The sequence below is a fragment of the Carassius auratus genome, chromosome 31, assembly GCF_003368295.1.
Source record: "Carassius auratus strain Wakin chromosome 31, ASM336829v1, whole genome shotgun sequence".
In the NCBI taxonomy this organism is placed as follows: Eukaryota; Metazoa; Chordata; class Actinopteri; order Cypriniformes; family Cyprinidae; genus Carassius; species Carassius auratus.
In genome coordinates, this window is record NC_039273.1 from 11,008,033 (window position 1) to 11,034,390 (window position 26,358).

Genomic DNA, 26,358 nt, shown 5'->3' on the forward strand with positions numbered 1-26,358 from the left:
GTTGGAGAAGGTGGTGGCTTCACTACAAACAAATAAGATCCTCGGTTATATACAAGCAAATAGACACGAGTCACACAAAAAAAAATACAAACACTCATTAATTTACATAATAGAGCAGAGAAATACATACAGATAATGTTTCAACAAGTCGAAAGTTTAAATGTGATATTTTGGTGCCAAAACAGAAAACTTAAATGAAATAAAAAAAATAGGGTTGCACGATAACTGGGTGTTGTTCACTGACAAGCTGCGCAAAACATGCACAAAATATGATCGTATTTTTCCGCAGCTTGTTAAGTAAACGACAGCTCTGTGTAGTTAATGCTACTCCATGTGAAAGAGCGCAGGTGATGGAGATTTACTGCTGATTACAGAACCGGCTTTACTGACAAGATGCGCAATAAATATCACATGCGATTTCTCATGCAGCCCTAATAAAAAAAAATATTGAATAAAATGGTGTGATACCTCAATAAACTAATAGGTACAGAAATAGGAAAAACTGCTTAAATCATTTTTAAGCTCAAACAATGGATCAGTAAACTACATTACAGCACTATATAAGCACCTGTTTGCACTAGCTTAAAAATAGTTTTGGATCAGTCATTTATAGAGAGCCCAGAGTTTCATCGACTCCTACCTTTATTGCATCACGAACCCGAGTCCTCAGACACACACATAGACACGTGTAAACCAGAAAATTGTTTCATAGTGCAAGGAATCTCTTAGTTATTCTATAAAAGTCATATCAATTCAATGCACAAAGCAATTAACAAATAAGCAAATGGCAAGTATTGAACTGTGTACGTGTGTGTGTGTGTGTGTGTGTGTGTGTGTGTGTGTGTGTGTGTCATTTTTTCCACATGAAGTTGTATATCCATTCATTATCTGCATGTTGTCAACACAAACAGAAGCCCTTTCAAATATAAACAAATCTGGCCGTGTAACACAGAGATAACACAAACCACTGCATCCATGTCAGTAATTACAGCAGATGCAATCTCTCCCTGCGGAACAGAATGGATGAATCTGTCCAGCATTCCACACACATGGATAGTCACAGGCCCTCCACTGTGCATCCACTACAGGAACATATTTATCACTGAACACCCTGACGGAAACCCAAAATCATGTTTATACAGTAGAAAATATAGAGCGGGGGGGGGGGGTTTCATTACGTCTGATGGGTTCCACCCTCCAGAGATTTAGGCCTGTCAGAAATGTGAGTTTAGGGATATTGGGTTTTTCAGAAAATTCCCCATTGTCAATTGTAGCCCAGCAGGAAGTGACCTTGATGTGGAAAATGCAACTCGAGCATGATTACCGCTGCATCATCCTGTGCAACAGCCGGTTTGACAGGCAAGGACGATGTTTCTACTGAGCCATAAATTAACTCAAACCCCACAGTGATTTCAGCTCTGAAAGCCAGCTGAAGATACAACCTTTTAAACCAAGCACCTTTCTGTCGCTGATGGAAGAGTTTGAGGAATAACTAAATGAAAACTGTGATGGTAACTATTGAACTTCACATGAAACATTTAAGTTGCCCTCGTTGATGGGATTTAATGGGTTTAGTGACCTTTCTTACAAAGAATACATAAGACTTTTCAATTAGGTTCAGTTAAATGTTTTGGGTATAATTTGGGCTTAAAAATGAATGAGCAATACATTTACAGCATTTGTTAACCTAGAATAAGGTCAATTTCTGCATATACTAATACATTCTTAACATTTGATTTTCAGTAGTTCACATTAGTTTATTAACAAACATGAATGCACTGTGAATATAGTTACTCAAGTATTACCAATGTTCTACAATAATAGATGTTTGTGAACATTTAGTTGGTTTTCATTCCAACTGGCCTTTAACGTATAAATTTTTTTTATACAGAATAGTGCACATCACAAATGATGTATCTATCACATCCAAGATATCCCCAAATCTTTGAAATGAAATGTAAAGAGTACTAAGACCATTGAAAATGGACAGCTTACTGCTTACTGATTTCACAAATAATTCAATAATGTTACGTTAGGAAATACCAGAAGACAATGCAGAAACGCCAAGCCAGCTGTGGTTTGAAGTTGCTGAAAATGCAGGGATTAAAAACTAGAAAAAATGTGTTTGTTTGTTTGTTAGTAGCTTCTTCTTTTTTTTCATGATTATTCATTTAAACAACCTTTCATATTGACTTTGAATGTATGCCCTAAAGTTATAGAAAAAGATTAGGTCAACAGATGTTTTGATTTAGATGAAAATGAGCCCTAAACTAACTAATAATATTTTGCTTTGATTCCTGGTGGAGTGTTTAGACCACCCAGAATTCCTAAAAACATTACATATTCGAAGACTCCACTCTTCACCTTTGCATGACCCTTCAAGCCAACCTTGAGATTCTCTCTTTAAAGCACTCTTAAAACATAAAGCAGCACTTGATTAAAACAGCTAATTTGCTTCACACAATAATTCAACCATCTCTGTCAGAAAGTGTGATGGTGCTGAAAATCCGTTTCACTGACATGTTTATTTGACATAAATATTGATGGCTTCAAATAGACTGAGGTTTTTAGGCATATAGTTGTTCTTTTGGCATGTAGCCTTTTAAATAGAATGTCAGAAAAAGATGGATCGCCTACACTTTTATAGCCACCCTTTTTCTGCTCCCTTTCTTTTTTGCACTGATGCTCACTCACACACACACACGTTTTTTGTCTTAGTCATTGTGTCTGCGGTAGTGTGTGACAGAAAGAGCTGCAGGGTAGAGTGGCTCCAAAGAAAGCATCTTTAATCAGCATCCGGAGTTGGAGATGAAAGAGCTCCGTCTCATCCTCTGTGTCTCATTCAGGGCTTTAGCTGGACTCGTACACATACTTACTGACGCACACTTTGGCCATATACACTAACACACAGTCTTTTTTGGGAGGAGAACTTTCCATCATATGTGGTTGCTAAGCTGTTGCTTTGGCATGCTTAAGATGTTTTTAGTGCATTCCTAAGCGGTTAGGAATCAAGGTTGTTACTAGAATGTTTGCCTACTGGCCAGTATCAAAGCTGCATCCGAAATACTGTATTTGGTTTAAAGTATCTTTTTATGAATTACATGGTAACGTATTATTCACACAATGGCAGTAAGTTTAAATCAAAAGTGGTACATGGATGGCCAAACGATGAACTGTCGTCCACCCGTGGGTCATCCGCAACTCCTTGATCCCAGAGGAGAGCAAAGACCGTCGCACATTGTTACAGCTACATCAGTGGTGACCAGGGCAATGTGTCACAGTCTATTTCATAGCAGCCTTCTGCGTATGGGCCTGTGTAGCAAACCCCATGCTAACTGCTTGCATGTTTTGTGAGCTAAAGGAGGTCCTAATCTAAAAGTAATCTAAAGTGGTAGCAAGATTACATTACCTAAAATGTGCAACCTAGATTACGCTACTAACTACAGTTTTTATCATGTAATATTTAATCGTGAATGGACTAAAATGTGTAAGAAATCGACCCATAACTGCCTACATAGTATGGAAGTATGCATTTTTGGATCCAGCACAAGTCTGTATGATTTCCTCAATCTAGTCCCTAATTTGAATGCACATCTAAGGGATTTTCTTTTTCTGTTTTATTGCAAAGCACAAGGGAACAGCACACCTCAAAAAGCTGCATGATTTAGACCTGAAATATAGTTTATGCAAATGCTCGACTAAAGCACTGAATGCACAGTCCCGCTGAACATATTAAATGTGTGTTCTTGCACTATGGAGACAATAATAATTCTCATGGGGGTATAGAGCTAGCTTCAAATGTCTTTACTATTGAATCTGATTTGTTATTATTCAGGTAAACACACTTATGAGATCTTACTTGCTCAGCATCATTCGCTTCAAACTGTCCCTAAAAGAGAAAACCTAGCTGCAGAAGCAGACAGTTTATGCTAATGCAAGCTTGTGGCAATGCAGAGAACGCAACGCATACTTGGGTTGTGATATGAAATGCACTCAAAGGGTTAGCCATTCAAACTGCATTCAAACCCATAATCCTAAATAAGAGTAATAAAATAACATACCTGACTACAAAAAGACAAACTGGTAGACACTCGAATGTCCCACCACCTTTTCAGTCAAACCAATATTACACAAGGCTCAATAAAGAGAGGCTATACAGGTTTGAGATTAAACCATTATGACAGAAAAAAAGAGAGGGACAGAGAGAGAGGGACTTTGGCAGAGTGTGGTGGCAAGAAGTATTCCTCCATAATTAATAGTTTAAGTGTAAGACAGGATGCCATGGTGTTCTAGCCTTTAGTCGATAGTGACAGTGAAGTCTATCATTCTTAAATCACTCTCAACAGGCACAAGACAGCAGTACAATATCCGTCCACCCATAAATGACCCAGCATCAAGTAAGAACGGTGGAAAATAATGACATACTTTTTTACGCAGATCCTGGTTGGATACGATGATAACATTGGGAGGATCTCCAACAGCAGTGGCAGCTCCTCCGATGTTGGTGAAGATTACCTCAGCAATTAGGACATGCCTGGGGTCCAAATTAAGCACTTCACATAACCTTGAGTACAAAAGATATCACAAAAAAATGATTAGGACCGATGTTCCTGGAACATCAATGTAATGCAACCATGTTCCATAGAGTAGTCTCCAAGTGGTCATCAAGACAGATCAATGCTTTCTAGTAATTTTTGAGACAAGGTGTGCTATTGTTTTTCTAATCCATCATACTTTCATTATTTTTGCCTGGTGAAACATACAGTAAAACGTGCAAAAAAACATACACAGAGAACACCTTAACAATCACATAGCAACAACATGACAACCACCACAATATCCTAGCATTGTAGCTGTAACTTATACACAGACTCATGCATTTTACTTCTGTTATATTTGTGACTGTTTATGAAAAGCTGAATTCTCTAATTTCTCCCTTTTGTTCTTTAATGCGTGTGTGTGTGTACTGCGTCTCTAACCTCTGAAGCCCCAAAGGTGTTTGAAGATGCCATTGGGGATGCATAATCAAAAAAGAGGAGTCATTTCTCACCAGCAATGTCATGAAAACGCTGAGGCTGCACATACCATTTTAATGGCTATGTGAAATATAGATTCATTCTATCCTACAACACTAGGGATTTTTAAGGTCTAAGATGATAATAATTTGATGGATGAATTTAGCAGTAGAATGATAAAAAAAAATTAAATACCAAAAAAAAAAGTATCCTTACTCAAAGTTTTTTTGTTGGTCTTTAGGTTTGTCTTTTTTTTTCAGCAGGGAAGGGACATGAACCACTATGACATTATATCAAATTGCTTCAGTGCACATGGTTTCTTAAACAATGCTAAATAAATGATGTTGTATATCAGGATATAAAACCTATAAATGAATCACATTGAGAGACAACGTGTAACAGTGAAAAGATGGAAGAAGATAAGCTCAAATGGAGCTGAGAAGAGCAATGAGGTGGTAAGTTTATAGCATGAAGACATGACTTATTGCATCCTCATGTTACTCTTAGCAGACTGACAAAGAATTCCTGTCTAGAGAAAAGCCAAGGCCTTCTGGGATTTTTTTTTTTTTTAGCAGTGGTTCAGATGAACAAACTTCTTCTCTTCAACGTCCTCTTAAAGGAATGCTCCAGGTTTAATACAAGTTTAATCTCTATTGACAGCCTCTGTGGCATGCTGTCAGTTACCAAAGAAAAGAATCTGGATTTATCCCTCAGTTTGTAAAAATAAAAGTCATGTATACGGCAAAGCATTTACAATGAAACTCTACAAGCAAAGGTATTTTGGAGGTTTTACGGGGATTCTGGCACACAAGTCTAACTTAAAACAATAGATTGTAAACACGAAGTATTCCAGTGTGATTGCTTGCCACATATGCTTCCATTGGAAGTTAATCATTATACAAGTTTAAAAAAGAAGTCAAAAGAGACAGAAAGAAAGAAAGAAAGAAAGAAAGAAAGAAAGAAAGAAAGAAAGAAAGAAAGAAAGAAAGAAAGAAAGAAAGAGACATTGTTTTAAGAAGAGATACCATTACCTGATTGTAACAGGGGTGAAAAGCATCATAGTTGTTACGTTATCGAGAAAGGCTGAGAGAACGGCTGCAATTAAGCACAGAATCATTATCATTGGCCACACTCTTCCTCGGGATAACTGATACGCCTGTGTGGAGACATACAGAATACTGCTGAGGACACTTCATTATTGGTTTAAAAAAAAGTTCAAGTTCACACTGATGAAAACGAACTGGGTCAAAAATAAATTGAGCACGAAAATCTCTTGCCTTTGTTTATGAGCATTAACAAAATCATGTTTAAAAAAAAAAAACTTGAAAGGAGAGATAGATTTAACAGTGCCTCAGAGATAGAGAATCGAGAGCGGTCCTCTGAGGGGGGCTCAGAACACAATGTTCAAAGGTACATTTTAATGAGGAATTCAGTCTAAAAACTGACACAGATCCATAGTGTGTTTGTACAAACGGGCTTCAGCGCTAAAAGAATGTTTATGCCTGAAAAGAAAATATTCATAAAACAAAAGAGCTGGGCTTTAAGAGCCTGTCGCTATGGAGACATTGGCAGGCTGTCTTGAATCATTTTAATCAAGTGGTAAAGAAATGTCACCACTTCCTGACTCCACTTCACTTCCTTATCGGTAATATGGTAACTGACAAATATGGACACTGACTTTTTTTTTAACTGATGAATGATAAAAACATTGACAGCCAATCAGAATCCACCCCGCTTTAACAAGCTTGAGCATTTAAAGCACTATTCACACTTATAATAAACAGAACATTATTGTGTGTTGGTGTGGACACTAATAACGTTATAGCTAGGATACTTGGTGTGAACAGGCTTTAACTCACCCGCTCACAAAACAGATTAAAGAAGCCTGATTTATATTTCAAGACAAAATGCATCAACAGTTCAATCAAGGGGGTTGTTTCTATGGCAATATTTTAATTTGTGGAACATGTCCTTGTTCAGAACCCTCTTAATATTCTTGAATGGGATGAGAGGACATGAGCATGTGCCCTCATAATGGCCAAAGCACATGCATAATGTTTCAAAGGGGCTTTTACAACAGTCTGCTGAATCCCTGAAAATAAGGAACAGGATATCCATCCAATGAAGCTCATTGTAAGATTTATTTTTAGACTTTCTTTAATTCAGACCCATTTTATTCACAATTTTTAAAGGGTTGCATCATTTCACAAAGATTTGTTCTGTCTGATTCCTTTTCATAACTCAGTTGGAGATTGATGTTCACCCAGAAATTTCATATATATATAAAACATTTGTGGGATTCTCATCACTTTGCTTGAGAGTGAATGACAGGGATTTTCAGGACTGCCATTGTAAATCTCTGCTTCTATGCCCTAAAGCTTACTGAGTAAAGTAGCATGATGGGATACATTGACTAAATCAAAAGCAGGGACATCTATAAAGCGAAATGAATGTATATCAGACTGAATCAATAACAGACAGCATGCTACCTATAGATTGATGAGTAAATGTTAGTAGGCATCTGTATCTGTAGATATATAATGTATATAAATATGTATAATATAATATATAAGGTGGGTGGGATAGATTAATTAGCCTGATTTTAGAGAGAATATGAGGAAATGACTCTCTCGGTCAAGACACTGTATCTTGCTTAAAGATATGAATAAAATATCAAATAAGCATTTTAAACATTATGATTGAGAAAACTCACCTTCACCGCACAGTAATCAAAGAAACCAGTCTCCGAGAATATTGCCACCAGTATCATCTGAAAGTAAAGAGGAAGGGTTATGAGACTTGAACATTTCATGGTTTCTATTTTTAGAGCTTACCGCCACATGTGTTGCTATAAAATCACATTATGTCTCAAATGCCACACGGTCTCTCACTCAATTTGATGCCACATATATCATTCTCTTCCCTTTTTTCGGCCTCAGATACAGAAACAGACATCTTTGAAATATAGAAAATCAATAAAGTGGAACATAAATATTTCTGAGCTTATTAAAGCTATCCTTTTTTATGTTAAAATGGCTCTTTTCTAATCAGTCTTTGAAATGGATGGATGCTGTGCTTCATTTTCTATCATCAGTCTCTGATTTGCTTTTCTGCTCTTCCTCAAATACTCCTTCATGTAGTCTTCTGGATGGGGGCTGATTGAATGTATTTGTTTCCATGGAGACAGACACTGAACAAACAGAGGTCTTGAAAAGGGTGGGACTTTGGCAAAAATACTGGCTTGAGTGTTTTAATTTGTACTGATATTTTTCGGTCGCACTTTGTTGCAGAACCATGTAGAATATGGACTAATGTCATATGCAGTCTAACAGCCTCAGCTAACAGAACTTTCAACTGATTGTGATGCTGTACATTTAGTGTGACTCAGAGTAACAACGTAAATGATCTTAGACTCCTGAAGAATTCTTTCTAAAAGAAGCATTATGTTAACAGCACATTAAGAAAGGTGTCACACTAATTGCCTGTCAGGCTGACCAGCCTAAGAGGCTAAATATTTGGGGTTAAGAGTTGGAATAGAGGCTTGTCAGACTGTCAAGAACATACTGTAGCAGGGCAACTTTCTCCAAACAGGCAGATTAAATCATCTTATTACACCAGAGACAAGTTTCTTATGCTGTCTGAAACCATTAAATAACTAGATATTTTCTGAAGAAAACATAGAGTTTGTTGCTAGAGCATTGCTAGGGTTTTATGAGAGATTTTAGCTCATTGTTATGTGGCTATGGGGCATTTGTTTAGACAAGTTAACACCAAAGTTTCACAATGAGACGATTTGAAACATTGCTAGATTTGGTTTGGGGTATTTGTATCAAAGGTAGATTAGGGTTGGTAGGGTTAGGGTTAGGAGATAAAATAATAAGTGCAATCTCATCTAAATGTAACAGCACATATCTTTTCAACAAGCCACGCAATCTGATATCATATGTTCATATTACACACGTGGCACTGCTGGAGAGTTCCTAGACCTGTTAGAATTATACTTACCATTCCAAACAGCAAGGCGAGTGTTTCATAGTCAATCCATTCCACAACAGTCATTAGACTTGGCCTCTACAGTAAAGACAATGGGATGAAATAGTCATTGCCTACTTCCTCAGATACAGAAGAGTATTTTCACATACCAATCTTAACTGGGTTTTCTGAAATGTTGAAATAATCACATCAATTACAATATACAACCCCTGTCGAAAAGATCTTCTTTACTTTATACAAAATGAACGAATGATAGATAGGACACAAAACTGTTTTTGTTTAATAATTCTGGTTATGTGAAACATACCTCAAACAAATACGATTATTTTATTTAATTGAAAACTATTTTCCATATCAAGTAAAGGAAAAAAAATATGGAATCGTTCAATGTTGAGGAAAAATGGAATCTGATGGAATCTGAAGTCCAACATGGAGTGTGGCAAAAGAAGTTGGATATTCTCAGTCAGCTTTTTCTAAAATTTACTGCAGGTATAAACAAAATGGAAGGAAATCATAAAGGCAAACCAGGGAAGACATCAAAGCGTCAGGATAGAAATCGGCCTTGAAAATGGAAAATGCACAATAATTCATTACATCACAATGAAACAAATGAAAAACAAATGGCCTGAATCCGGAGTCAATGTGTGTGACAGAACTGTAAGAAAATGGGTGAATTAAATGGGATTTACACATGGAAAAGCCAAACGAAAACCAGCATTAACACCTAAACAGAAGACAGCAAGGTTCAGGTGGTCTAAAGAGAATCAGTCATAGGGATGATTGGATGAAAGTGATATTCAGTGATGAATCATGAATCTGCCTTGGACAAGGAGATGATGCTGGAACTTTTGTCTGGTGCCGTTTTAATGAAATGTATAAAGATGACTGCCTGAAGAAAACAATGAAATTTCGCAACTCATTTATGATATGGGTATGTAGGGTAAAAGAGCAGGAGAAATAGCAACCCTGCCTGAACTGTCAATGCACAGGTTGCACAGCTAATCTGTCAAGTGCTTTTCAGAAAGTTGAAACCAGCTTAATGAAGAATATTGCTTTTTGATACCCCAAAGATTTCAGGTGATCACAAAGGCCAGAGGAGGATCAACAAAGTAATAATGGTGTTTTTTGATGGATTCCATAATTGTTTCTCTCATTGATGTGTTAAACTGTTTTCCATTCATTAACTGTTTTTAATCTCAATTGTTTGAGGTATGTTTCACTTTAACAAGGATGTTAAATTATAAAACAAAAATAGTTTTTTTGTCATATCTGTGATTCATCTATTTGTTAAAAAAAAAAAAAATTACTTGTGAACATTCTTCCGAGTGTGGTGATTCAATAATTTTTGCCAGGATTTGTATGACATACTGAAGCTAATGCCCTGTAATTAAAATCAGAATTTTCCACTATATTTTATTTATGACAGATTGTTGCTGAGCTCTCATAGGCTACTTTTAGCTAGTAACAATAAGATCATCACTGCAATTTTCAAAATGAATGAAGTCCCAGAGTCCAACTCTTGACAAAGTGTAAGCAATATACATAAAAATGGAGTAAAATAACATTCTCTAAAACAAAAACTTACATCTCCAATGAAAGCCAGCGCTGCCAGAGAAGCCAGGGATCCTAACATTGCAGCCAGAGTACGGTGAACAATCTGCAACAACAAATAAACGCAGAAAAATAAGATAGCGGTAATATATCATAATTAGAGTACAATTTGTTTTGACAATTTTATTACAAATCTGGGCTTATAATAATGTACCACAAACTAGATTTGTGCTTCCCTATGCACAATGCAGGGCATTGCTTAGCCAGGCAAAAACCAAACGTCTGATTGCTTAGAAAAGTAATAGTACAACTAATTTCAACAAGCTGCATAATAAGAGGTATCATTCTCACCTGTAGCACAAAATTATTCCTTTCAGCAACGGTAACAGCGATGCTAGTCTTAGTAAACACTATTAATTATGTAAAAAATAAGGCTGTAAAATAGCCTTTGGACAAGTGAATACATTTGCTCATCAAAAATGATAATTAACCCTCTTCCCCACTCTTCATTTATGGTCGATCAACCTCATTTCTTACATTTAATTAATTCTGAACCTTTTATGCACTATTTTAATCAAATGGTAATTCCAGATTCACAAGAATATATGTGTCAGTCGACAACATCTACTGGTTTTCTGCTCTTCATTCACCCTCTGGACTAAAAGCGCTGCCTTAAAGTGCACTGTCAGATATCAACATCTTCAGCATCTGTTTTCCTGGTGAGAGCACTTGACTGAAACACCTGAATCAAAAAGTGTCTGATGCACCTCTTTTGGTGTCATGTGTCAAGGTGGGAGCAGTCATTACAAGACAGTGTAATCAGCTAGAAGAGCAAAAGAAGGGCGATGAGTACACAACATGCAGGATAACAGTAAAAGACTCCAGTCTGGAAGGAGCAAGTAATCTATGTCAGTCCGGAAACTTCCCTGAGGGGGAGGAACACTTGGTGCAATGTTGTGATTGTAAGTCTAAAACAGGTCATTAAGATAAATTGTTGAACACTGCTTTCTGTGCAGAATTAATCAGCAACATGGATATGCATTGAGTTGCTTTGCATATGAAAGTATCCTCTGAGACTAATGTGTCTCTGTTTTGCGATTTAAACCAATTACTCTCACTTATACAGTAAGAAAGAGTTCATGGCTAAATGAAATGTCAGAATGTGCCTGTGTGAGATGTGATGTTAGTTTTATACTCAAAGCCCCCCAGTTAATGAGAAACTGTAACTCTAGTCTAATTGAAGAATAATCTATCAGCCATTATTAAAGTGTTTACGAGATATCTGCGATTAGATTGAGAAAATACATTATTCATGAATCTTTTAAGGCATATTAATATTTATAACCATCTCATACTATTATATATCTCCGATTTCAGGTTTTGCCCTCTCTCGCAAATGAGATTTAGCTATCAGAGCTGCTGATGAAACTCACCATCTGAGCCCTTTTAATCAAAGTTGTTTTCAGAGTGCTGATTCTAGATCAGCTCAGAGGATTATCACCAAGCTGCTGTGCAATGCAGAGAGGGAGATCAGAAGATCAGGCACAGGTCAATACAACAAAGGATTCCCTGTTTACAATGGAGTCCAAAAGTTTGAGACCACAGACTGTGGAATCTGTAATGTTAATCAAATCTATTTTAAGTTTTATCATATTGAAAGATGTCATGTCATGTAGAAATAATGTTATGTGTGAAAGAAATGTTAAGTATGAAATATTTAAGATTCTGCACAATTCTTGGTCACTAATCAAAGCAGCCCAAAAAAAGGGGGGGTGGGGGTATTAATGACAGATATTATTGTTTACACTGGATAGCAATACTCTTTTGAATATATCAAATTATGCTCAATAGCATGATCTTTAAGGTTGTATTCAAAACTCAAGTGGTGCTGTCTGTCATTAAAGGGACAATAAGTAACTTTTTAGGTATTTTATTATCTAAAATCAATATTTTTATTCATAAATATGCCCTCAATGGTGTACAAATACCTATGCCAATGTTTAAACTAATCCTTGTAAATGAAGAATTTATTATCTTTATATACATGGGACGGGTAGGTCGACGGAGGCTTCCATGTAGTTCCGCCATCTTGCAAAACTATACTAGCAGAGAGGGACAAAAAGTACTAAGCCAACGCGTTTCCACAGCGCGTTTTCGGTCAGAGCCAGAAACGCAGGTGCAGAGCAGTGAGAGGCGCTTGAAACTGCACCGGCAAGTTTAAAAGTCTGGATTGCATTCTTATTATGGACCATACATATGCCGCGCCACAGGAGAAGAAAACATCGTCGCCAAAACAGTCAAAAATAGAACGTAAAAGGAAACGTGACCGTAGATTACAGAAAACAAGAGTTAATGTCGGGGAAGCTTTTTCTAGGTGGAAAGAGCTAATGCTTGATAAAGATTTCAAAAGAGACGCTGAAGTGGCCAGTTTTCTTCTCGACAGGTAAGTCAGTGTTACAGTCTATATTATAATATTTTTTTTAATATCTAACAATGCATATAATTCAGAAAATATAACGAATAAATTAGACATAACTACTAATTACAATATTTCATGTTTTCCACAGTCAGTAATTCATACTGTAACATTCGTTTGTTAGTTGTCATGTTGCAGTTTGTTTGAAATAACACACCTGTTCACCTGAAGGAAAACTCGACGAAGTGCTATTAGAAGATATCCTGTCAAAGCTTTTTGGTACATATCGCCTACCGTAGATGCAACGCGCATTTGAAAAAGCGAGGCGCTGGAGAGCAAAATTAGTTTGAATGCAAAATACAATTTCACCACTAGATGGGAGTAATTCCTACTCAGTGTCCCTTTAAAGCAAAAGGGGGATTAACCAAATGCCATAGAGAAATTTTTTAAAATGTTTACATTTTTCCACTACGATTGCTTTGCTGCTCATTTATTATGCTATACTGTACTATTTTCACAAGTAAGGTGTATAATTAAAAAAAATCCCAACTGACTGAAAAAAGTGAAAATGTAACAGTTGCTTGTAAAAATAGTACCAAAGCGAATAAAAAAAAACTTTAAATGTCCAGTACTGTAGCATATCATCTGACTCAGCAGTCAATTAAAAGCTGATTATGAAAGGCACAATCTGGGCAGCTGCAACTTCCTTCTGGCATGCACACATACATTTGGCAACATCATTAGCCATTTAGATCAATGCCTGAGAAGCAGCTATATTTTTAATCATAACTGGGCTGGGTAATGGTGGCTATATTCCCAAGTTTTAAAAGTCAAGATAAAAAAAGTTATAGAATAACTGAACATAGAGACACATTTAGACTAAGACTGTATGAGCAAGTGTTGTTTATGTGTTATGTTACTTTTACTGAAATGTCATGCCGTGTTATGTACGTGAAATTCATCACTAAAAATTAACAGACTGGACTCGGTTGGACAGCAAAGCTACTGTGTTTTTCTAACACTTTTTGATGATTTCTAAAACACCTGGGAACTAGTTCATATACATATCACAGTTGACTGAAGTTGTAATGGTTTCAAATGGTCAGAATAATATAATATAATATAATATAATATAATATAATATAATATAATATAATATAATATAATATAATATAATATAATATAATATAAATTTCTCATAAGAAGATGATCACAGAGGTTATGTTCCGCAAGTAACCCTGTTTTAAAAACACAATAAATAAAATTACGATGACTCACCCAATCAACATAAAATCTGTTCATTAGTTCACTTTTAAAAACATATAATTTTTACTTTCTCAGCTCTTTGATGATGGTGTAGCCATAGTTATGAAGCATTAGTTTTAACGGTAAAAGTGGAAACACAGGCCCCCAAAGTCTCCATTAGCATTCTCACAAAGGTCTAATTAAACTCTTCGACACGCAGCATGCTGTCCCTCCTGAAGAAATAAATGTAATTAGGAAGGGAGGTCCCCTCTGCCCTCGTGTCCCCCTGGAGCCACAGACTCTAAAAAGTGTGCACTACAGGGAGAAGATGAAGTTAAAAATGTGGAGGAGTGTTTTGCGGTAAGGCTCTGTAATAATCTACATGATTCAAGAGTTACAGTGAGCAAAAATAAAGCAAAATAAAGCAAAAAATTAAAACATGTAAATATATAAAATCAGAAATGATTCATTTTTAGGGTGAACTGGCATCATGAGCAATAGAAACCAGAAAAGTAAATTTTTACAAGTGGTCCAAAGGAGACCACTAGTGACAATGGTCTTATTTTGCATTCTTTATAATTTACAATTTTATACCAAATGATATCATAACATTTGAGTGAACATTTTAATTGTAAAATAACTTCTATTTCAGAATGTCTTAGTCTGGCTCATGTTCATTTGATTGACAGCAGCACTAAAGCTGCACGAACTCTGAATGATCCATGTTATCCAGCATGAATTTAAGTGGGAATTTTTTGTGCTTCAGACGAAGCAAGGGACATCTGACATTTTGTACAGGAGCCTTCTTCTTGACTTTACTTCATAATATTTCATTTGGAATGTTTCAAAGGCTTAAAGCCTGTATTTCCAATTTAAAATAAAAAAATAAAAACTGCTTTCAAACGTTTGCACTAATACAGGTTGGTCTTGCTATAAAATTCAAGCAATTTTGCAATCCAATTCAAGTAATCCAATTTAAAGTCACTTTCTGGTATTCCAAAAATCGGATATATTTCTTGTGGAATCAAAGTGAGTAAAAGCTCTTCCTGTTAACATTGGTAGAGCCCAGTGACCTCTAGTGCTCAACAGCAGTACAGGTAAAAATAAAAAAACAAACTGTAAGTTTACGAACAGCTACTGCCAAGGACATCTCAGCATAGTTCTGGATCTACAGAATGTTTATGAACAACATGCACGCCATCTACTCCTCCTGAAAGACTACAGATGGGCGCACACAAATCTCTGGCGACTCCACACATTCAATGTGGCAAAACAGCCAAGATGATCTTGTTTATGGGGATGAAATATGGAAAGACCATTGAGTGGATTATCGTGCGGTGTGAAAATAATGTCTTCACACCGCCACCTCATATTTTACCTCAAAGATGATGAGCACATAGACTCCTGCCAGGATCAGTCCAGCCATAAGCACCTGGGTTTCCACGGTTACATAGAGGGACTGGTGAGTCATGGACAGAGGAACCACCTGACTGTCTAACAGAAAGGCCTGCACACTGATCAGAACAGGAGCGCTGGAGGACAAGACAAAGAGATGGAGACACATAAAGCATATACGAGGACAGGAGCTACTGCAAAAATAACATCATCACATGATCAGATTGACTGAACTACTGGCAAATTAGCAAAGTTCACATCTGATGACAGTAGTGTGATTAATCTCCTTTTTTAATGCAGCAATAGATGCAATAAAGTGCACCATATAACCTGAAATGTCTTTGTTTGATGAGGAATGGGCAATCATACCTGCTAACCATTTCGAATGTCCTTGTTCTCAGAATTTGGTCACTTCGTTGGGAATGCAATGGTATAGTCCAGTTATAAAGCACCTGTTAGAAAAACATTAGAATTTATATTCTGAATGTTTAGAATAAACTTTTTTAATCTTTTCATTTTCATTTTATATACATTTTACATACAGCATCCTGAAAAGGTGTTTGGATACTTATAAGTGACTCCTTAAAATGTATAAATGCCTTTAGTTTACAATCAAACTATAAGGCATTTAAATACATATTTTTATTTCTATTCTATTCTATAGAATGCTGTACCAATCAAAAGTGTGTGGTCAGAAAGATTTTTTAACATGTACTTACTACTTATCAAATAATTCTTAAGAAAAAAATGTATTACGACTTCTTCAAAAGTATTAAGAAGCACAACTGTTTTCAACATAAGAAATGAGAGAACATTATAAGAATTGATAATAATAAGAAATGTTTCTTGAGCACCAAATCAGCATATTGAAATGATTTCTGAAGGATCTGAAGATTTGATAAATGGCTGCTGAAAATTCAGCTATGCCATCACAAGAATAAACTGTTTTTACTGTCATTTTGATCCAAATCAATGCAGTCTTGGCAAGCAAAAGAGACTTTTCAAAACATTAAAAACCCTTTCTGACCCCAAACTATTTTTATTAAAGAATAAACACACTTTTCAAGCTAAATGTTTCAACAAAATGAATTATAAAGCAATAGATATATTGAAACATCTCCAACCTGTTGAGTTCGTCTCCGGCGAGACCCCGCTTCTTCAGTCTGCTCCACCTGGATCAGAATATACTCCTGGGCCTCTTGTACTGCCTCCATCCCTCCCAAAAATGGCCCACCAACCTGCAGCTTCAGCAGGGAGTTGTCACGAAAATCACTAAGATTCATGGCTACAGGGATCAGTTAGGTTAAGAAAAACTACCATGAGTTAGGGAAACAAATTAAAATACTGACACTAAATATCCATCAAGCTTTAACCTGAGTGATTTGAACAATTTTTGCAAACAGATGTCAGCTGGTCATGGTTTCATTTTGGCCAGACGATCCCCTCCCACCAGCAGAAGGTACTCTGAAGCACTTCAGTGCATTGTTCACTCTTCACATTCATCTCTCCAGCTCCGCAGGACTCACAGATTGCTGGAAGTATCAGCCAGATCTGTTGTTATGCACGAAGTCATAGGCAAGACTGTTACCATGACACAGGCCGCTGTAAATAGCAGATGGTGAGATTGTCACAGAAAGGGAAATGAATTAGCGCAGCCCTTCAGTGCAATCTCCGAACCAACCAAAAAATCCCCGCAGGGTCTGAGGAGTTAACGCAGTGGCATGCATCATCACAATATTTGACTTGTGAATTAATGATTCTTATTTATCTAGTCAGTGCAAATCCAAACAATGCAGATTCTCTAAAGTACACAAATGGGAAGGATACAGAAGCTTTCGGTGGATGAGACTGCTAGCATCCTCCAGGGGCTTTCCCTGTCAGGATACATGCTGAAAAACAGCTGAGGATTCAAATAAATATAGTTATCTCAGGGCGTCAGACAAATAAAATCATTGAGCGTTTGTAATACAATCATAATTGGATACTATTCTATATAACAAAAGCTGTTGAGTAGGTTTGACGACCGAAAAACTTACTGAACAGAGAACAACAATGATGAAGATGGTGATGATTTTTGCTGTCCTTAAGCAACACCTATTTAAAAGCAAATTTAGGTTCATGTTTAGTTATGTCATCTACCTAGCAACAAAAACACATTTAATGTCCCAGAATTTTGAGTTATGGAGCTAGAGTAAAGGGATTTCTACAATCATTTAATGGCTCTCCTGCACACGATGGATGGATGGATGGATGGATGGATGGATGGGTGTAGGGTGGATGGGTGGATAGATAGATGCATGGATGGATGTAGGGTGGATGGGTGGATAGATGGATGCATGGATGGATGGATGGATGGATGCATGGATGGGTGTAGGATGGATGGGTGGATAGATGGATGCATGGATGGATGGATGGATGGATGGATGGATGGATGGATGGATGGATGGATGGGTGGATGGATGGATGCATGGATGGGTGTAGGGTGGATGGGTGGATAGATGGATGCATGGATGGATGGATGGATGGATGGATGGGTGGATGGATGGATGCATGGATGGATGGATGGATATCTATCTATATAACTAACCCAACATTTTGAGTGTATGTATGCCGTACCTGATGGGGGATGATATTTTGAAGTAATGTTCACATTTCTCCATGGATGTGATGTGGGAGAGACTGGCCACCTCACTGCCCAGCCTGCACCTCCTCTCCAATTCAGCAGAGCTGGCCTCCCATGATTCCTCTCCAGATCCCAGGCTGGGCTCATGCAGTGTCATGTAGGTCATACTGCACAGAACAGCAGAAAAACTGTGTGTTAAACACTGTGATGCTTGCAAAGTGTTACTCTGTTTGTTTGAGCAGTCCAAGATATTGACTTCTGACTCAACCAATGGCATGAGTTTGGAGCGGGACTATCTGTTTAGTGGTAAAACTAATTAGTTTAACCCGGGAAACTTGTGTACAATAATCATTATTTTTGCATTTGCATGTGTTGCCGCTAGTCTTATGCAAATGAAACACTCCAGGTTTAAATTTAGTAGTGAAAATCCAATCCTATCATTCAAAGTAACACACCACTCCTGCAGCTAGGAAGCGATCCGTCATCTAAATGTTAATTGCAGCCACACAACAAAGATTAAAAACAATGAAAGGTGTTAAAAGCCTATTATGGTACACAGTTCTTTGACAAATTCATGCACCAAGAGTGGATACACCTAAGTGCCCAGACATAACTAGAGGCTTTTGTGTTGATTATAGGCAGCAAGATACATTATTCCGACTGAGAACACAATATAATCGCTAGCAGCATTAGCATTCAGCTCACTGCCTTACAGAGGGAATGAAAAATGTATTACTGAGGGCAACAGATAGCAACCAGCCATATTAGCATTATGACAACACTTTACTCTTTGTATGCCTCTTGATCTCAGAGGGCCATTATGATAACACAGACTGGGGGTCTTCAACAAAGGGTCCACCGTGGTACTGCAGAGGGCCCATCAATTGTTTGATATCAAAATAATCTGTTAACCTGTTAAATGTCACCCCGTCCCGTATACGGGACACCTACGTTGACTATACTATATTACAATCAAATTTAATCTAATCTTGACAAACTATATATCGTTGGAAAGGTCTAAGACTCCCAAATATATATTATACCAATATTTGTTGTTAAAAATTATGTAGGAAAAGTAATATATCAATTTATGACAAGAGTGCACCCTCAGAAATCTACATTACAAAAGGAGCTTTGACCTTTGTTTAAAAAAAAGACTTCCTCGTTGCCTTTTTCTCTATCACATTTTAGAAATCATCAGAAGTTATATATCACTTGAAAACATAAAATCTCAAAATTCATCCTTCAAAACCCATTTTAAAATCAGACATTGCATTACCATGTAAATGGCACATCAAAATCATGTTACAAAATGTTTTCAGTCATGAAATATAAAAATTTTGGTTTGTATCATGCACATTCAAGTCTATCTTCAAAAACGTCAGTGACAGTTATCAGGTTAAAAACTGATAAACAAAATGTAAAGTTACTTCAACTACATCTAGAAGCTAAATTTCAGCAGTGTCATTAATAATAATAGTAATGTCTTGACTCTATATAATATACTCCATGCAATTGCAATCATGACAAAGGGCGTAATTTAGCATTTAATTAAATGTTTGCTCGCACAAATGTATTTTTTTATTCATTTTTCTATTTTCATATTTTTAGAGTTTGACATAACTACAAAAAAAAAAGACTGCAAACAAGAAACACTGTAATAAGAAACACTGTAATAAGGGGTTTCTTACACAGTCAAAGATTTAAGACATTAAAATCCTGTGTTTGATTCCATTTGAATTTTCATTGAGCTTTCAATTTTCTTAAGAAAACGTATCCTACTTTTTATGAGATTGTTCTTGACATACCTGATAAAATAATGTTTCATGAAAATAGGAATATTCAGCACTGAAGAGGACATTATATAACCCAAACTAAATGAAACACAGGTGTAATCCTTATGACTATGAGTTTTCTTGTTACATAAAAATCTCTGGCTTTAGAGTCCTGGTAGGGATACATGGGTGAATCAAGGACTCATGCTGGGGAAATCAGGAAATGCTAAAATATTGAAGAACTAAAAACTATTACAGATAGTTCAAAAATACAAAACGTTTTATATAGACATTTGGAGACTGTTATGCAAATAACATGACTAATCATAACATTCCTGACAGGTTGAGCGAATTGGAATGTGCTCCAGTCTGGTATTATAATCAATGTGTTGGAATCAATAACGATTAATATAGAGGCTGACAACTGAGAGTTCAGATACTGTACTGCAGGCAGTGTTTGGTTTAATTAAGAAGTACATAGAGGTCAAGACCACTTCAAGATATCAGAATGCCATGCATTATGTGAGGAACTGTGTTTGCCCTCAACCTGGTAATATATAAAATATATATATATAAATAGTTGGAAATGAAGGTCACAAAGCCACTTTTTCTCATTACTGAATGAAAATGAGGTCGGTAATTAAAGACCCCAGTTAATATTCCTTCAGAATCTTTATTGAGTCAACAGGTCCTGCAACTTTGAAAGAAAGAAAGAGGGATACATTTCCTTGTGTACGAGTGGTTAACGCTTTGCAAACGAAAATAGTATTCTATTATGCTTAACAGATGATTCATTGATATTAAAATAGCCAGAATTGCCATTAAACTGTGATTTGTATATTTTGGTATATGTAATTATAACTGAATGTGCATCAACCTCTGATCTGTTCGCTAATTATTAATTTAAAAAGATCATTAGTAGGAGTGCCAGTGGATTTTATTGATATTTATAAATACATATATACAAGTCAAATAAATACATACATTCTGGTGTCAAATAAACAAACCTTACCCAAATAGTTAATTGAAGAGATCAGAAAAGTAAACAAGAACAAAAGAACATCAAATATGAAATACTGTGAAACCAATGGGGACATATATTTAGGCTCACCTGTCATTTTGGGGGAACTTAAGAAGGGGTGATTGTTCTGTGTGGTTGGCTTGGTTGGATTTGCCTTTGAGGAAATTTACCACGCTGAAGCTGTGCCTGGGAACAAGGCACATAGAAACATATTAAATCAGAACATGATGTCTGTCATAAATAACATCTCAGCCACATTTAGAAAATCAGTTCTTGGCATGCATTTTGAATGACTCTTCTATAAAAACTGGCAGCTGAAATAAAATGGAACTAAAAGTCTTTGAGCAGAACTGATAGTCATTCTTCCTTTTTGGTCTTCGTTTAGTCATCTTTATTAAACATCCTGGTCTAGTGTGTCAAACAAGGTCTAAGCTACATGATCATAAAATAAATGTACATTTGCAAACATAAGCAAGCTACACATCCAAAAGAATTAATAACAATCATAAAAGCCATCCTTCTGGTCTATTGTGAAATAAACTATTGCTTTGTTACTTTGTCTTGTGTCAGTGAAATGCTTATGTAATGCATTTAACCAATATCCAACTTAAGAGTATTATTAAAAGAAATCAGAACTACAATGTACATATAAAATTTAAATTCTGACCCCAAGGATAGTGGAATGTGCAAGCAACTAATATTTTCCAAAAAAAAAAAAGGCATCACAATCTTTTGCTGTAGCATGTCCTTATCCTATAGGAAATATCAATTTACATTTTCAAAAATTCCTTTTGCCATTAATTGTAATAATCCCATCAGATTTTTGTATGCACAATGAGTCTGACAACAGCCAGTTCTCCCAGATATCTGTGTTTGTTTTCTTTAGTATTATTATTTTAATATTACATTTGATTCATTTCATTATTATCTTTTCATTAACTCCTGATCCCTGAACCCTGTGCAGTTTCTTTGCAAACCCCAGTTTGGGCAACCCTGGCATGCAAAAATTATATCTATTCATAATTGTAATAATTTTGTAGTACCACTAATGTATTTCAACTGTAAAACCACATTAACGTATTTCAATATAATTTGGGCCATTAGCATTCCTTCGTTCAGTAATCACACTTTATCCTCTCAACTTCCTCAGACAAGGACAGCTTTATTTACTATAGCCAATCATTTCTCATATCATATACTGTACTCAATAACAACAGAAAAATCAATAGAAGTCTCAAGAAAAAAAAGGGGAGAAGAGAAAAGATTCTCTAATGCTCGGAGACACCAGCAGTGTTGATTTTTTTTATCGGCTTGTGTGAAGAGAACAGATGGAAATCGCGAGAACTCTGTGGGCTAATTACTGGAGCCTTTTCACTAATCTAATAAATGAGAAAAATTCTCTGTCATAATTAATGACAGTTTAAATGGGTAAAGTCCCTCTTATCTCTTCAATTGGCTCCGAGTTTGTGTGTGAGTTATGGAGAGCCTTTTGCAGAATGCCAGAATAGATCAAAGCTGCTCATCACAGGCCGGCCAGACTATAGAGTCAACCCTAGTCCATTTCTAACACTCATCTTTGGGTAAATCCCAAACCTCAGCTGCTTAGTGTTACAGAGGACTCAAACAACTCTCCCACCCCTACCAATGCCTCAGCTCACTGCAAACAACTGGGGTGGGTGGGTGTGGTTGTGTGTGTGTGTGTTTTTGAGCACTCCAGACAAGACATAATAGCCATGGCCTCCAGGATATATCCTGGTGTTAGGTTTCGGGCAAAAGGGAGATTAGACAGGATATTTCAAGGCCTTTAATCCCTCTCCCTGCAGTTACACAACGGAGAGGAGATTTGAAATGTTAGCTCACAGAATGCAGGATTTATAAATTAAGCAAAGCTTTCTCTTATTGTGCATGAATCTGAGTGTGTGTGGTCCAGATGAGACTGAAACCAAAGAAGGGGAGTACATAACCCAGTGGGACACCTATCATCCTCTCAGATCTGGCATAGAATACAAGTCAAATTGAATGCTACCTGACATAATTTAATTCCATTAACAATATGAAGAAATTCTGCTCCATTTTTAATCACATCATACTATAATGTCAAACAGAATAATTTTTTACGGCAAGGATGCATTAAATAGCTCAAAAGTAACAGTAAAAACATTTACAGTGTTACAAATGTGTATACACACATTATACATTTATATCTGGGTTTTTTTTTTTTTTTTTTTTTTTTTTTGCTTTGTTTTTAAAGTACTTTTAATTAAATAAGTGCAGTCTTGGTAAGCATAAGAAACTTTCAAACCCATTAAAAAATCTTACTAACACCAAAGTTTTACACAATAATATGTGTGCGATAATATATGGCATATTTTTATATAACTGTGGCATATTTCCCATAGGACAGAAAGATAAACAAACAACTATTGAACGTTTTATATAATTAAATTATAGAATATATAAGACAGAAAAAGATAGAGAGAATGGAGATACAACTACTGAAATATATATGTTTTTTAACTAATACATGTGATGTGATCAGCTGATTTCATTGAGAAAGTGGTTATCGTTAAAGAATTCCTGTAAGAGAGAGCAGTTATGAGAGCAGAAGCAGATCTCATCTCATGCATGACTACCAATTAATCACGTGATGGCTGATCCAAAAATGTAATGTCTGATCTGAAAAGTGCAACAACCACGAGCTTGAGATTAAGACCCCCGTCGTCATATTCTATGGTACCATCACACACACACCCCGCCACATAGACACACATTTTTTATGATGTTACTACAGTAATGTGACTCCACACATGAGCACCAATCCTCTTTAAGGTCGATAAGCAGCTGTTTCACACAGAAAAGCTCTCACTAAGGGTTCTGAAGACCTTATCTGCCAAATGTGTTCAGCTGAATGTCAGCCATAATAGTAGATGTTCACTGTTACAATGAATTCGTAAAGTACATTTTGCATTAAGATTCCTTTCCAAGCATGACCTTTCTTTGAAACATCTTGAAAGAGAGGTGGTTACTTTGTTAAAATACTTTCTCTTACCAAAGTTTAATGTGCAGGGACAACTATAAGAAAGTCATTTTTAGACTGATCTCCCAGAAAAGTCTAAAAACTGTGGCACTATCAAGCTTGAAAGTCTTGAGTGTGTTTGGGGTGGGACTACCCATTGATCCAATTCATCTTTGACATATGGTGCATTCAAGTCCTCCAGGAAAGTTCATTTCTACAATTTGAGAAGTTGTAATTATGCCTATAATTCCTTTAACACAATTTTATTTCAGAAAATATTTCTCATTTTAGTTTAACTTGATGTACTCAAATAAATAAGTAAATAAAATGAAAAATTATCAAAGTTAATTCAATTTTTTTTAACAACTACAAAATGACAAATAAAGAAAGCGGGTGTGTTTTAGCTTATGTTTATTTAAATTATGAAGAAGCTACAAATTAAATTGTTACATATATTTATATAATATGTTCATTATCATAATTGTGCAATACTACCATATTTTTCATGCAAGTATGATTTACTTTAAATATAAAAATATTAATAATAATTTGTAAAAAAAAAAAAAAAAAAAAGTACATCAATACAGATTCTGCAAGTCTCCCAGTTGTAATTATGACGTGTAATTGTTAACTTAAATGCACCAGTGAACTAATAACTAATTATTAATTACATTATAATAAATATAAAACTAAAAATTACCTTAAACGGATAGATCCTGTTGTTATATGAAAAACGTCTTTTTATTTTCTTTTTTTTTGGTCCATATAATGAAAATGGGGTCTGATGTTGCTTTGGACTCACTCCACTGATTTTCACTGGACAAAAACATTCCTAAAAATACTTATTTTGTGTTCCCTAGAAGAATGTCAGTAATTCAAGTTTGCAACAAAATTAGATGGATGAGTATATGATGATTTTCCATTTTAATTTTGGAGCGAAATACCCGTTTAACAGTATTTATTCATGATTAAGTATTTGAACTACTGTCCTCCTACCTATCATCTTGCTGGACGTCAGTGTAGATTATGCAGTGTCCAGAGGGCATGGCTGCGGCCTGCTGCAATTTCTGCGTCTCTCTTTTCCCAGAGAATCCCTCCAGCAGACGAAGCTCATCAAAGTTCCCAGCCACACTGTCAGAATTTCTGCGGCCTACCCTGCTGGAGTGACCCTGTCCTCCAGTTTGAGATATCTCCACCTCAATATTACTCTTATTCTCCAGGTACATCTTCACTCAGGCACACTGTTCCGCGACTGTAAGAACATGGTAATACTGAGATAAAATGATCTTTTAATGTAGCATAGGTTTCATATTTAAGGTAGCTATGACTTATAAAAATGACTTCTATTAGCCACATACTGAACAATGATGTACAGACATAAATAATTAGAGATACAGTAGCCTACTGCGCGTGTATGATTTTATTCCATAAGGGTGCAAAGGCCCCCTCTAGTGCTTCCCAGGCATATAGCAAATACAGTCGAATAACACTCATATTTTTTCCATCAAGACTCATTATAATTACTAAGACACTTTAGATATATAGAATAATAAGTATTAATGAGAGTATGAATTCCACACACACATTACTATAAACCTTCTAAAAGAGTATGGTCACATATAGCCACAGTCTCTATGCAATTCCAAAGTCTCAGGTAATTAAAGAGTTAACCTCTCAATCTGTGACTGATAGCTAGATTGTAAGGTTCCAGTCACAGCACCATCCTAATTAAGAACTTCCTTCACCCTTTTGTCACACCTTAGTGTTTGGATTTGAGCTGAAACAAACAATATGGATGGACTGACTGCATCTAAAACGCATGTATTTATTTACATATGCACAGCTTTAGAAAAATTTAAATCTTTACAATCTAAACATTTAAATAATATTTATAAATTACATTTTGTCTCAATTTAGTTTTAAGAAATAAAATGGATTTGCAGCTTGTATTTATTTACTTATTTAAATAACTGTAGTTCAGAGCTAGAGCCTTTACCTCTGAAACAGAGCAATATTCATTTAAGAACCTTAACACACACAAAGCTCTCACACACATTACTGTACATTCCTCTTTTCCCTCTCCCTCCTCTCTCTCAGTGTGGCTAGAAATATTAGTCCATTGAAAAATGCCTTAGGTATAAATACTGTATGTGAAAACGAGACCATTTCAAGTAAAACAAAAGGTTTTTTTTTTTGGTTTTTTTTTTGATTGTGTGTGTTGATTTGCTTTATATAAAAGGGCAATACACTTAATAAAAATAGTACTGAATATATAAGGGTCTTAAATTATATTCACCATTCAAATTAC

The 26,358-nt window shown here is 35.9% G+C and overlaps 1 pseudogene; it reads right to left on the reverse strand.

Annotated features, from left to right (window-relative positions):
* Positions 1 to 26,358, reverse strand: part of LOC113050530 (P protein-like) — a 74,320-nt pseudogene that overhangs the window by 47,288 nt on the left and 674 nt on the right.